Below are 13,229 nucleotides of genomic sequence, written 5' to 3'. Positions count from 1 at the left end.
CTTCCTCCGCGCCACACACACACACACCCCTGCACAGGCAACAGCCTTCCCGGGGCTCCCTCCCCGGCGTAAGGTCTAAGCTTGAAAATAGCAGCTCTGGGGCAGGCATCTGGCAGCACGGTGGAGCAGTCAATCAGGCCGCCTGCAGCCCACAGGGAGTGCCTGGCTCCTGCTTCTCGCTCCAGCCTCATGCTGGTGTGCACCCTCAGGAGCAGCCGTGACGGCTCAAATAGCTGGGTGCCTGCCACCTACGGGGGAGACCTGGGCAGGGTTTCAGCTCCTGGCTTCAGTCCTCACCCCACCTCTGGCTGTCGGGGGCATTTGAGGAGTAAATGAGCAGACAGATGATCTCTCTCTCTCTTTTTCTCTCTCATAAATAAATAATTTTTTACAGACTTATTTTTAGGAAGGGAGGGAGACAGGGAAATATTCTTATGTTCTTACAATTGTATCTGAAATACGTGAAATCTTTTCTCTTTATATTAATTAAAATTTTTTTAGAATTTATTTTTATGCATTTGAAAGGCAGAGTTACAGAAAGAGGAGAGACAGAGATCTTACTGGATCGGAAGCAACTGGGACTAGAACCTGCACTCATATGTGATGCTTAGCATTGCAGGCAGCAGCCCAATGCACTGTACCACAATGCAGGCCCTAATAAATAATTTTTTAAATAATAAAAAGGGGCCAGTGTTGTGGCGTGGACAGTAAAGCTGCTGCATCCCATATGGGTGCCAGTTCATGTCCCAGGTGCTCCACTTCCATTCCAGCTCTCTGCTATGGCCTGGGAAAGCAGCAGAAGATGGCCCAAGTGCTTAGACCCCTGCACCCATGTGAGAGGTCCGGATGAAGCTCCTGGCTCCTGGCTTCGTCCTGGCCCAGTTCTGGCCGTTGAGGCCATTTGGGGAGTGAACCAGAGGGTGAAAGACCTCTCTCTCTCTCTCTCTCTCTCTATCTCTATCTCTATCTCTCTCTCTCCTTCTCTGTAACTCTTTCAAATAAATAAATCTTTAAATAATAATAATATGTTCCTATTCCACATCACTCATTTTGGTTATACGTCTGTGGTCAAACCTTAACTTAAAAGAGTCAAAGCTGGGGCCAGTGTCACGGCAGAGCAGGCTAAGCTGCAGTTTGCAAAACTGGTATCTCAGGTGGGCGCTGATTCCAGTCCTGGCTGCTCCACTTCCAATCCAGCTCCCTGCTAATGTACCTGGGAAAGCAGCAGAAGGTGGTCCATGTGGGAGACCTGATGGAAGTCCAGGCTCCTGACCTTGGCCTGGCCCAGCCCCAGTCATTGCAACCATTTGGTTGTTGATCCAGCAGGTAGAAGATCCTCTCTCTCTCTCTCTGCCCTTCAAATAAATAAATACATCTTTTTTTTTTTTTTAAAGAGAAAATCAAAGTGATGAAGCAAATCAAACTCCTGCTAATTTTCAAATAGCTTTGTCACTGGGATTATCTGTGTGTATTTATTACTTAAAGTTTTTGTGATACCTAAAAGAACTTGACATAGTAGAATTATAGATTAGCCTCATTATTCTATTTAAAATGTATGATTGAAAAAATAAGAGAATACATATGGTTGATTTTCAGCTAATGATTCTAAGTTGAAGGGTGCGAAAGATGTTCACTGTTAACAGAATTATAATGTTTGAGGGAATTTAAGATCTACTTTATATAAACATTTATCAGGCTTACTAAGAGTGTTTAAGTATTTAGGAAGGTTTTTCCTATTAATCAGAAGTCTGCCTAGTCACACATCTAACTAAAAAGAAAATCAAATGCATTAAATTCAGATAAGTAGTTTAAAATATTTAAGGGAATTCAGTGAACTATGTTTTATGTTTTTTATTTATTTATTTTTAGGATTTTTTTAAAGATTTATTTATTTATTTGAAAGGTAGAGTTACAGAGAGGCAGAGAGAGAAAGGTCTTCTATCCGCTAGTTCACTCCCCAATTGGCCGCAATGGCCAGCACTGCGCAGATCCAAAGCCAGGAACCAGGAGATTCTTCCAGGTTTCCTATTTGGGTACAGGGTCCAAAGGACTTGGGCCATCTTCTACTGCTTTCCCAGGCCATAGCCACAGCCGGCCCCTGTTTTATGTTTTTTTTTGTTTGTTTGTTTGTTTGTTTGTTTGTTTTAAAGATGGAATACTTTATTCTCTGAAAGGCGTCATGAAAGAGAGAGGAGAGACCGAAAGAGGTCTTCCATCGCTGGTTCACTCCCCAGACGGCCGCAACAGTCGAGTCGGGCCAGGTAGAAACCAAGAGTTAGGAGCTCCAGCCGGGCTCCCTGCCGTGAATGGCTGGGGCCCAAGCACCTGGTCCCCGGAAGCTGGATCAGAAGCAGAGCAGCCAGGACCAGCACCAGCGCCAGCGTTGCAAGTGACTTAACCCCCCGGGCCACAATACCGACACCCAGGGGGCTATATTTATAATAGAATGGATTGTTGATGGGATTCTGATTATTCTACTTGAGTTCGTCAAACTTTACTTTTAAAAAGTGGAGAAGATTGTCTTTGTTCTAATACATTCTAAACAATACAACAAAATCTGTAGATTGAAGCTAAAAAAAAAAAAGCAAAAGAGTAAGATTTTTCATATTTTATTACATTCAGAATAGAACCACAAAATTTAAAATTTGACCTTAAAATGAGCAGCGCTAAATTTTAAAACTGGCTACTTTAATAAGCTAACATTTGTTTAAAATTCCAGCAACTCGGTACAGACTGCATTTCTGTGCCCGTAACTAGCAGAACACAGAGACCGGCAACTCTCTGAGCACGGCAGCTGTCCTGTTGCTCTGCGGCTGGGATGCTGCTTGGGACGCCCACGTGACGTATCAGAGCGCCTGGGCTCCACTTCCCATCCCAGCTTCTGGGACTGAGTTCCAGGCTCTTGGCTTCAGCCTGGCCCGGCTCCAGCTGTTGCAGGCATTTGGAATGAAGCAGCAGATGGCTTTGTCTATCTTCATCTCTGTCTCCCAGCCTTTCAAATAATTTTTTTTAATTAATAAAAAGAAAATGTAATGGAGTCTTCTGGAGCCCAGAAGTGTCCACGCCGCCCCTCCCAAAGCACCCATTGGTTACTCTGAGTGCTAATAAAGGTGAGGCTTATCCCATATGCCCCCTCCTACTGAATGTCTTCTCCCTTTCCCTGCCACTCTGAGCTCCGTTCCACTGCAGGAATCCATGCTGTCACAGTGCCCTAGGCCCGGGGCGAGGAGGAGAGGCGCTGGAGCTGGGGTCCATCATCCCCAGTGAAGGGTCACTGGCGCCTGCTCCACATCCAGCCCGTGCAGGGTGTGCACTCGCGTTCCTGGATGGGACAGCTCTCATCTGCTCTAGGAGGTAACCTCAGACTCTCAGGGGTTCAGCCACTGGTCCAGCTAGCGAGAATACAAAGAGGGATGATCCTGGACACAATGCAGGTGGCACAGGTTCACCCTCAATAGTCCTCCACTTTCTGATCCATCCTGAGCCCCTCTCCCCCTGCAGCGTCCTCTGACCCCACCTGCCGTCAGGCCCCTGCCTGTGCCTGTCACCCACACCATCCTGAAGTAACACCTTGACAGTAGGGACTCCATCTTGGAGCACCTGAGACTGAGACGCCATCTTGAGAAATCACACACATGCACACACACACCACCATCATGAGACTCTGGTCTGGAACTATGATCTAAAGCACTCAGACAACAGCAGTCCACTACATCGCACTTGGCAAAGCACAAACACCCCCTAGCATGATTGCTCAAGCTGGGAAGCGGATAGGCTGCACCTGGGCTAATGACAAAAACGTAATTTGTCTATGTCCTACCTATGATTTAATCCAATGATAATACCTATGCTTACTGTCAAGAATCTAACTGAAATTGTTAAAATTATAACTGGTATTGTTAAGATTATAATCGATATTAGTTTTTTTAAGATTTATTTATTTGAGAGGTAGAGTTACAGACAGTGAGAGGGAGAGATTAGAGGGAAAGGTCTTCGGTCAGTTGGTTCACTCCCGAATGGCCAAAATGGCTGGAGCCGCACCAATCTGAAAGCCAGGAGCCAGGAGCTTCTTCCCGGTCTGCCATGCGGGTACAGGGGCCCAAGGACTTGGGCCATCTACTACTGCTTTCCCAGGCCATAGCAGAGAGCTGGATTGGAAGAGGAGCAGCCAGGACTAGAACCAGCGCCCATATGGGATGCCAGCACCGCAGGTGGAGGATTAACCTACTGCACCACAGCGCTGGCCCCTAGTTTTGCAAAGGCTTTAGGTCGTCTTGACCCTAGTAATCATGGATTCCCCCCCGATCCTAGCAACCATGTATTCCCCCTTCCACTTTTTGTGTTTTTTGCCTTTTGCCTGTTGCTTCAGGCTTCATGGTCAAGAGTTCTTTAGGGTATGAGCTGCTGTCCACTGTGGGCAATAAAGGACCCTCAAATTCCATCAGTGTGTGGTGCTCCTCTGTTTGCCCTCGCTCAGGTACAACAATCCCGTGGTTCTGGCTGACTTGTGGGTAAAAGAGAAGGGAGAGGGTTCCCAGGGCCCCCAGCCCTTGGGGGTACCTGTCCCCTTCAGGAGGTCCCCAGGCCTCTGCAGCGGTGGAGGGACAGAGGAAGCAGCTGTGGGAAATGGCGCTGCCCCTGCCCCCACCCACTCACTCTCCCAGCCAAGGCAGCAGGAGCACGGGAAGCGTGAGTCAGACAGGTTTCCGCCTGTGGCACAGATCACACCCTCCATGTGACTTCAGATAAGTCTGGGGAGAGCCCCAGCAGCAGCCCGCAGGGTGCCATAGCAACACACCCACACCGCAAGGCGTCACCTTCCAGCTCCGGAGAAAACAGTCACTCCTTCACAGGCAGCATGCTGCCTGGCCCGTGGACACTTGGAAAATGAAATTCTGCTTATGATGGCATCAAAAGGGGTAACAGCTAATCCCTAACAAATTTAGCAAGCCAGCGCAGGACTCACACTGGAACTACCAAACATTGTGGAGAGGCATTAAAGGGGTGCTAAATAAACAGAAAGACATCTGTGTTCGCAGTTTGCAAGACTTGATACTGTTAAGGTGGAAATACCCCCCAGTCTCCTCCACGGAGCCAAAGCGATCTCTATCAAAATTACAACTGCCTTTTTTTTTTTCTTGCAGAAATGTACACACTGATCCTAAAATTCATATGGAAATGCAAGAGACACAGAATAACCAAAATAATCTTAAAAAGAACAGAGTGGACCGGCGCCGTGCCTCACTAGGCTAATCCTCCACCTGCGGCGTCAGCACCCCGGCTTCTAGTCCTGGTTGGGGCACCGGATTCTGTCCCAGTTGCTCCTCTTCCAGGCCAGCTCTCTGCTGTAGCCGGGAAGGCAGTGGAGGATGGCCCAGGTCCTTGGACCCAGCACCCGCATGGGAGAACAGGAGGAAGCACCTGGCTCCTGGTTTTGGATCAGCACAGCGTGCCGGCCATAGCAGCCATTTAGGGGGTGAACCAACGGAAGGAAGACCTTTCTCTCTGTCTCCCTCTCTCACTGTCTAACTCTGCCTGTCAAAAAAAAAAAAAAAAAAAAAAAAAAAAAAAAAAAGGAACAGACTGGGCAACTCATATCATCTCAAAACTTACTACAAAGCTACAGTACTCTGGTACAGTGGTTTAGCCACACAGCTGGTATCCCATACAGACACTGGTTCATGTCCCTGCTGCTCCATTTCCAATCCAGCTCTCTGCTTGCTGGTGTGTCTGAGACAGCAGAGGAAGATGACTCAGTCCTTGGACCCCTGCCTCCCACGTGGGAGACCCAGATGGAGTTCCAGGTTCCTGGATTTGACCTGGCCATTACAGGAGTGAACCGATGGATGCAAGATCGATTCTCTCTCTCTCTCTCTCTCTCTAACTTTGCCTTTCAGATAAATAAATCTTAAAAAAATAAAAATAAAAAGCTACAATATTCAACACCATGGTACTGAGGCAGGTGTTGTGGCCCAGAGGTGTTAAGCCACAGCTTGGGACATCCACATCCACAGTGAATGGTGGTTCAAGTCCCAGCTACTCCACTTCTGACCCAGCTTCCTGTTAATGCACCTGAGAAGTAGCAGATGATGGTCCAAGTGCTAGGGTCCCTGCCACCCACATGGGAGACCCAAATGGAGTTCTGGGCTCCTGTCCTTGGCCTGGTCCAGCTGTTGAGGGCATTTGGGGAGTGAACCAGCAGATGAAAGATTTCTCTCTCCCTCTCTGTGTCATTCTGCCTTTCAAATAAATTAATTAAACATATTTTAAAATAAATGGAAAATAATTTTTTAAAAATATTGTGCTACTAACATGATGGACATACTCAGATCATTGAGATGGGACGGAGAGTCCAGGAATCAACCCATCAATCTGTGTTCGGTTGATTTCAACAAGAGAACCAAGACCATTCAATGGGAAAAGAATTACTCTTCCAGTAAGTAGTTCTGAGACATTCACAAAAGAATTATGTGAATTCTACCTAAAACCAAATAGGAAACTCAAAGTAGATCAAAGAACCAAAGGTAAAAGTTAAAACTATAAAAATCTTACGTGAAACTTTTGAAATTCTGTATGACTTGGCCGGCGCCGAGGCTCACTAGGCTAATCCTCCGCCTTGCGGCACCGGCACACCGGGTTCTAGTCCTGGTTGGGCGCCGGATTCTGTCCTGGTTGCCCCTCTTCCAGGCCAGCTCTCTGCTGTGGCCAGGGAGTGCAGTGGAGGATGGCCCAAGTACTTGGGTCCTGCACCCCATGGGAGACCAGGATAAGTACCTGGCTCCTGCCATTGGATCAGCGTGGTGCGCCAGCCACAGCGCGCTGGCCACGGCGGCCATTGGAGGGTGAACCAAGGGCAAAAGGAAAACCTTTCTCTCTGTCTTTCTCTCTCTCTCACTGTCCACTACTCTGCCTGTCAAAAAAAAAAAAAAAAAAGAAAGAAAGAAAGAAAGAAAGAAAGAAAGAAAGAAAGAAAGAAAGAAAGAAATTCTGTATGACTTTGAATTAGGCAACAGTTCCTTAATATGACACCAAAAGCACAAGCAACAAAAGGAAAATGAGATAAATTAAGTTAGACTTTAGGGCCTGCATTGGTGGCATAGCCATGTCCCAGATCCAGCTCCCTGCTCATGGGTAAAGCAGCAGAAGACGGCCCAGGTGCTTGGGCCATTGCCACCCAAGTGAGAGTATTAGAAGAAGCTCCCGGTTCCTGGCTTCTGCTTGGCCCAGCGCTGGCCCTTGTTGCCATTTGGTGGAGTGAATTAACGGATGGAAGATTCTCTCTCTCCCTCTTTCTCTTTCTCTTGCTTCCCCCCTCTCTCTCCCTCTCCCTCACCCTCTCCCTCTCCCTCTTCCCATCTGTCTGTAGCTCTAACTTTCGAATACATAAATAAGTCTTTAAAAAAATTTTGACTTCAGGAAAATTTGAAACTTTTATGCATCAAAGGACACTACTCACAAAATAAGAGACAATCTGCGGAATGGAAGAAAATATTTGTAAATCACGTATCTGATAAATGTCTGGTATCCAGAATACATTCTTTTTTAAAGATTTATTTATTTATTTGAAAGGCAGAGTTATAGAGAGGCAAAGGCAAAGAGAAAGAGAGAGAGAGAGAGAGAGAGAGAGAGAGAGATGTCTTCCACCCGCTGGTTCACTCCCCAAATGGCCACAACGGCCAGAGGTGAGCTAATCCAGAGCCTGGGGCCAGGAGCTTCCTCCAGGTCTCCCATGTGGGTGCAAGGACTTGAGCCATCTTCTGCTGCTTCCCCAGGCCATAGCAGAGAGCTGGATCAGAAGCGGAGCAGCCGGGACCCGAACCTGCGCCTATATGGGATGCTGTCACAGCAGGCGGCGGCCCCTCTAGAATACATAAAAAAAAAAAAAAAAAAAAAAAAAAAAACTCCTGCCACTCAAGACTAACAAAGAAAAATACACAGTTTGTACAAGTAAGATATGGGCAAAGGTCTGAAACACACATTTCTACCAAGAAGCACATGCCTGAGGGACAAGCCCCTGAGAAGCTGAGCTCACTGCTAGTCATAGGGAAATACAAATCAAAACCACAATGAGACTCCACTTCACCCCAGCAGAGCAACTGAAAACCAGCAGCCAACGTGCGTCGGCAAGCACGCGGGGAACTGGCACCCTCACGCTCTCCTGGTGGAAACGTAAAAGGCGCAGTTGCTATGGAAAACAGTTGTCAGTTCCCCAAATAGCTAAAGACAGAGGCACCATTTGACCCAGCAATTCCACCGGTGGTGTATGTATATATCACCAAGAGAAATCAAAGCTCCATTTACACAAAAACCTGGGCATGAAGGTCACTAGCCGCATTGCGTAGAATGACTGCAAAGAGGAAACCACACAAATGGCCAGCAGCTGAGAAATGGGAAACTGCTCAGTGCAATATCATTTCAGCCATCCAAAGGAATGAGGTGCTCTCGCAGGCTACCACGTGGCTGCAGCACCCTGAAGAGAAAGGCGGCTGACACAGAAGTCACACGATGTGGGAGTGCGTTCACGGGAAACATCACCACCAGGCAAATCCACAGCGTCGGAACACAGCGCGGTGGTTGCCGGAGAAAAGGGCAGGGGGAGATGGGAGAGTGACTGTCAGCGCGTGCGAGGCTTCCCTTAGGGGAAATGGAACTGTTCTGGGATTAGACAGTGGGGAGATTTGCACATCTTTTTGAACACACTGAACATCATGGAATTGCCCACTTTTAAATGATTCACTTTATCCTAATAAGTATAATCGAAAGGCCGCATGCACCAGGAAGTCCTTCATTCTCAGCTGGGAGTCGGTGCAGTCCGAGGGAGCCATCGAGTGCTGAGGCAGAAGGAATGCAGGAGCCACTGGAGTCCCAGCTGCCATCGAGCAGGTGAAGCCAGGGACAGACCCTCCACGGTGCTGATGAACCGTGTCTCAAGGCAGCCACATGATTGGCAGAGCCCATGTACCCATTCAAACCTCAGCGGGCTTCAGGAAGACCAACTCTGAGGGGTGGGGGAGTTAGTGCTGACACAAGGATAAAAACATTATTCCGGGACGGCGCTATGGCGCAGCGAGTTAAACTGTTACCTGCAGTGCTAGCTGCCTACAGGGGCAGGTTCGAGTCTCAGATGCTCCATTTCCCATCCAGCTCCCTGCTAATGCACCTGGGAAAGCAGCAGAAGATGGCCCTAGTGCTTGGGCCCCTGCCACCCACGTGGGAGACCCAGATGAAGCTCCTGGCTTCTGGCTTCAGCCTGGGCCAGCTCGGGATGATGAGACCTTTTGGGGAGTGAACCAGTAAATGAAAGATTTTCTCTCTCTCTCTCTCTCTGTAACTCTGCCTTCAAATAAATAAATAAATCTTAAAACAACGTCATTAGCCATGGGCAGGCATTTGGCCTAGTGGTTAATCTGCCCACGTCCCGTCGGAGTACCCGGGTTTGACACCCAGCTCTGGCTCCTGACCCCAGCTTCCTGCTGATGCACACCCTGGAACTTGAGCCCCTGCCACCCATGTGGGAGATCTGAATGGAGTTCTTGGCTCCTGGTTTCTGCCTGGCCCAGCTCTGGCTGTTGCAGCCATGTGGCCATCTGGGAAGGGACCCAGTAGATGGAAAATCTCTCTATCTCTGTCTCTGTCTCTCTCTCTCTCTCCCTGCCTTTCAAATAAATAAACTTTTTAAAAAAGTATCTGATCAGCTCTCTGCTAATGGCTTGGGAAAGCAGTAGAAGATGGCCCAAGTCGTGGGAGACCCAGAAGAAGCTCCTGGGTCCTGGCTTCGGATCGGTCCAGCTCTGGCCATTGTGGCCATCTGGGAGTGAACCAGCGGATGGAAGACCTCTCTCTCTCTCTCTGTCTCTCTCTCTCTGTCTCTCTCTCTCTGTAACTCTGTTTCTCAAATAAACAAATCTTTTTTAAAAAAGTAAATACAGATTTAAAAAGACAAACAGCCAACCACCACGGCAAGAGGCTGTGCCTCACCAAGAAGCGGAGGAGCACCCCCTGAGCTGGCAGTTGGAGGCTGAGTGGAGAGGCTGACCGGCTGCCGGGAGACGGGCGCGCTCGATCCACTGCTGCTGGGAGCGTGAGCTGGTAGAGCAGCTTTGGAGGGCAGCTCGAGTCTATTAAAGCGAAAACGGTGCCTACTCCGTGACTCAGCGCTTCCAACACCCGGTCTGTACTCCAGAGAGACACTCCCACATGCGCAAGGAGGTTAGCATGTTTATGCAACACTATTTGCATAATGAAATGCTGGGAGTAGCCTAAGTGTTCATGAATAGGATCAGGGCTAAAAGTCTCTGTCCACCATTCTCTATTTAACAAAGTGGGTAATCCTGTATTATAAAGGGAAAAGACAATTTATTGGATTTTTCACTTAGGTATGTATTTATTTTTAAATATTTATCTATTTATTTTGAAAGACAGAGTTGTAGAGAGAGGGAGAGTCAGAGAGAAAGAGAGATCTTCCATTCACTGGTTCACTTCCTTTTTTTTTTTTTTTTTTTTACTGGTTCACTTCCCAAACAGCAACAATGGTGGAGGCTGGGCCAGGCCGAAGTCAGGAACCTGGAACTTTATTGGGGTCTCCTTTATGGACCCAATCACTTGGGCCATCTTCTGCTGCTTTCCCAGACCCATTAGCAGGGAGCTGGATCAGAAGTGGAGCAGCTGGGACTCCAACCAGCACTCATATGGGATGTCGGTGTAGCAGGCAGCAACTTAACCCACTGTGCACAACGCCAGCCCCCGGTGGACTTTTTAAAAAGCATATCCTAGCAGATTGCCTACTTCATACCATTTATGAAAAAAAAATACATATGTGCCGGCGTCCTTGGGGAACTCAGCACTAAGCCGATGAACAATCCTTTTTCTTTGTCTGCAGGAAAGCTGCGTTTAACAAAGCAGCACAAGAAGATCATGCACCTGCCAGGCGTGGGCTGCTTCGTCCCCCAGAGTGAGGAGGGGAGAGAACCGGTGCCTGATCCGTTCCTTGGGCTTTCTTTCTCACTGTGTTGGGCAACTACAACTGCAGCCTTCATGTATTCCCATGTATTCCCACTACAGACTACAGGTGACCTGCGTGCCCCAGGCACCAAAGGCAAAGCTAAACCCCAGCCCCATCACCCGCTGTCTTCTCAGGGAGACAAGCGAGGCCCAGACGGGGCGCAGGAGGCACTTCCCCTACCTCTGCCAGGGCGGGCGTCACACTTGGCTCTGAAAATTTTAGGTGGAGGATCCCCAGGAGGAAAGGCGCTGAGAAATCAGAGAGAGACATATTTTATTATTGATTCATATTGCAAGTAGAACATAAAAGGGACTTTGCTAGGAAAATGCATCTGATCTTCTGCCAATTAATGTCTCTCAGGGTTCTGAATTTTCCTTCCTAGACGCATAAAAACGAACTCTTTATTAAGATATAGGCTTATTTTTTTAAGATTTTATTTATTGATTTATTTATTTGAAAGGCAGAGCTACAGAGAGAGAGAGGGAGAGACAGAAAGATCTTCCATCTACTGATTCACTCCCCGAATGGCTGCAACAGCCAGAGCTGAGCCGATCCAAGCCAGGAGCCAGGAGCTTCCTCCAGGTCTACCGTACAGGTACAGGAGCCCAAGCACTTGGGCCGTCTTCCACTGCTCTCCCAGGCCTATAGCAGAAGAGGAGCAAACCGGGACACAAACTGGCACCCACATGCGATGCCTTTGCCGCAGGCGGAGGCTTAGCCTACTATGCTGGTACCAGTGGGGGCTCAAAGTGAGGGGGCGGACGCCGTGGCTCACTTGGTTAATCCTCTGCCTGCGGTGCTGGTATCCCATATGGGCCCCGGGTTCTAGTCCTGATTGCTCCTCTTCCAGTCCAGCTCTTTGCTGTGGTCCAGGAGGGCAGTGGAGGATGCCCCAAGTGTTTGGGCCCCTGCACCCACATGGGAGACCAGGAGGAAGCATCCTGGCTTCGGATCAGCGATGGCGAAACCAACGGAAGGAAGACCTTTCTCTCTCTCTCTCTCTCTCTCTCTCTCTCTCACTGTCTGTAACTCTACCTGTCAAATAAAAAAAAAAAAAAAAAGACAAAGTGAAAGAGAGATTCCATCCACTGATTTACACCTCAGATCACCTTCTTCTGGGTCTGCCACATGGGTCACAAGGACTCCTGCACTGAGCACCTGAGCCACCTTCCAGAGCTTTCCCAGGGACATTAGCAGAGAGCTGGATCAGAAGCAGAGAAGTTGGGATTGAAACAGAGCCCCTGCTGGTGCCGCAGCTCAATAGACTAATCCTCTGCCTGCGGCACCGGCACACCAGGTTCTAGTCCTGGTTGGGGCACCGGGTTCTGTCCCAGTTGTTCCTCTTCCAGTCCAGCTCTCTGCTGTGGCTGGGAGTGCTGTGGAGGATGGCCCAAGTCTTTGGGCCCTGCACCCCATGGGAGACCAGGAGAAGCACCTGGCTCCTGCCTTCGGATCAGCGCAGTGTGCCAGCTGCAGCGCGCCAGCTGCAGCGGCTATTGGAGGGTGAACCAATGGAAAAGGAAGACCTTCTCTCTGTCTGTTTCTCTCTCTCTCACTGTCCACTCTGTCTGTCAAAAAATAAAAATTAAAAAAAAAATAAAAAAAGAAACAGAGCCCCAATTTGGGATTCTGGTGTCACAAACAGTGGCTTAGCCCACTGAGCCACAATGCCAGCCCCTAGAGCATACTTTAAAATTTTTATCATGAGAGCCGGGGTTGTGGCATAAGCAGGTAAAGCTTACCACCTGCAACACTGGTATCCCATATGGGTGCAGGTTCAAGTCCCAGCTGCTCCACTTCCAGTCCAGCTTCCTGCTGATGCACCTGAGAAAAGCAGCAGAAGATGGCCCAAGTACTTGGGCCGCTGCCACCCACGTGGGAAACTTGAATGAAACTCCTGACTCCTGGCTTTGACCTGGCCCAGCCCCGGCCATTGCTTTCTCTTGCCTGTCTCTCCCTCTTTGTCTGTAACTCTGATTTCTAAATCAATCTTTTATAAATAAAATAAATTTTTATCATGAACTAGATAAGGCATATCAGATAGTAGATAAAAATAACAACATGAGCACTCCTGTTAAGGTCAGTGTGGGGAGCAACCCGGACTGGACTGAGTTACTGGAATTAAGACTTATTCTATGCATCTGCTCTCCCACAATATGGCGCTGGGAGAGGAGGAAACAGCTTCTACGCAGCTGCCTCTTGCCAACTTGAGTGATGACCTCCAGGA

Source organism: Oryctolagus cuniculus, chromosome 9 (assembly GCF_051225735.1).
Source record: "Oryctolagus cuniculus isolate XC-2025 breed Fujian yellow rabbit chromosome 9, ASM5122573v1, whole genome shotgun sequence".
Taxonomy (NCBI): domain Eukaryota; kingdom Metazoa; phylum Chordata; class Mammalia; order Lagomorpha; family Leporidae; genus Oryctolagus; species Oryctolagus cuniculus.
This window is presented reverse-complemented; position numbering follows the sequence as displayed.